This window comes from Mandrillus leucophaeus, unplaced genomic scaffold (assembly GCF_000951045.1).
Source record: "Mandrillus leucophaeus isolate KB7577 unplaced genomic scaffold, Mleu.le_1.0 Scaffold1031, whole genome shotgun sequence".
NCBI classification, from domain to species: Eukaryota; Metazoa; Chordata; class Mammalia; order Primates; family Cercopithecidae; genus Mandrillus; species Mandrillus leucophaeus.
In genome coordinates, this window is record NW_012098444.1 from 88,473 (window position 1) to 90,468 (window position 1,996).

Below are 1,996 nucleotides of genomic sequence, written 5' to 3' on the forward strand. Positions count from 1 at the left end.
AAATAAAAATAAAAATAAAAAAAGATATGGAAAACAATGATACAAAGAGTATAACTCATAAGGTGAGCACTACACTAAATGACAATACTATCTCCCAACAGGACATCATGGCCAATGGTTGCAGAAATACTTACTGGACTAGAGAAAAAAGAGGAAAGTTACAATTCCCTATTCTCCAACCTTTCTCCAAATTCTACTAGACCTAGATTTGTTACCACACTTTCTGCAATATTGGTGCCACACTGTTTTAGTCATTGCATTAATACTCTCCATAAAATTAATGGAAAGTGTACTTCAGTTCAATTTTACTTGCCACTAACCCCATATTTTTAACCTCAACATCACTTCTAGCCATCAGCAGAATAATCAAATACTTTACTCACTTGAGACAACGTGCCTACAAATTTGTGTAGTTTCTCGACTGATCTTATCACCTTTCTCATTCACCCTCTATTAGCCATCATAGTAACACACCCTTTCTCAAGATAATGACTGTATCCGAGGATTATTTAAATTCCAAAGAGAACTATATTTGCAAGTTAATTTCTGTTCCCTGATCCAATCAGTCTCCCTAGTAATCATTTATTGCCCCTTAAATACAATCCTTCTTCTCCCCCTCCCATAACCTGTTTTACCAGGATCCAAGCCCCCATTATTTCTGTAACCTCAAGATGGTACATAAGCTTCTGTATGGCATTGGGAGGCTGGGTCTTTATTCTGAAGGCTCCTGTGGATACATATTAAATAAATTTGTGTGCATGCTTGTAGTCCCAGCTGCTGGGGAGGCTGAGGTGTGAGGATCTCTTGAGCCTCAGAGGTCGAGGCTGCAGTGAGCCATGGGAAACTTGGCCACAATGTATACAAATCACATTCAGGCCAAGACTTTATAGAAAACATAGACAGATATGTCGTCATAACTGGAAACTTCACTCTGTGATGGCGTGTAACAGAAACTAAAACAGGCTTATTTTGGACATAACCATGAAAACCACACCAATTCCTAATCATCACAGTAGCTACAGCAACATACAAAATTCCTACTAAATTTATTGTTTGCTGGGGGTCAGCATCTTCCAGAAACTCATGGTGGTCCTGGACACTGCTGGATACAACTATTGCTTTAATAAATTACAACCAAACTTTTGTTTGTACATGTGAATATTACATGTGATTTTCGGGGACAATTAATATTCACATGTACTCACAGACTAGAGACCTATAATCTGCTACAATCTAACTCACCACAGTATTTGGACCATTTACAATCACACGCAAAATGACAGAGATTATCAGCACATTATTTACATAAAAGAACCAAAAAATATGACTATATTAGACAAATTTACTAGAAAAACCAAATATGTACAAAATCAAGTTGTTTTTCCAATGTTCCCAATGGAAATTCAGAATGATCCAAACTTTTATTTCAAAGATGTAGAGATAGCATACAATTTAAATCAGTTTACTGGTGGGAAACACTAGGAACTAAAATACATATGGATAAAGTCACAAGAACAGACCCAGGTATGTCAAATTAGTTTTTCTCCATGACCCAACCATCCAGTGGGTCATGGAATATGGTTACATGGTCAGCTCAACTCCCTATTCAACAAAATAGAACAAGACTAGTCTCCATTTACCTATATTTATAGCTAGAGACATCTCTTTTACAAAATGCAAGGTTAAACGATGGGACCCTGAACCTTGCATAATGCTGGAATAAGACATTATTCTTATTCTGGTCAGGATGGTCTCAATAAGACAGGATGCTAGAATAAGACACATTGCTTAAGAACACAACACTGGAAACCACAGTGGACCAAAGGAATAACAAACCCTCCACCTAAAGTGTTAGAACCTATTCTAATTAATCTATTAAGATTAATTTACAAATCAACATCTAGGAGAGTCAAAATATTTTTGATAAAAGAACAGTTTAGACCGGGCTTGGTGGCTCATGCCTGTAATCCCAGAACTTTGGGAGGCCGAGGCAGGC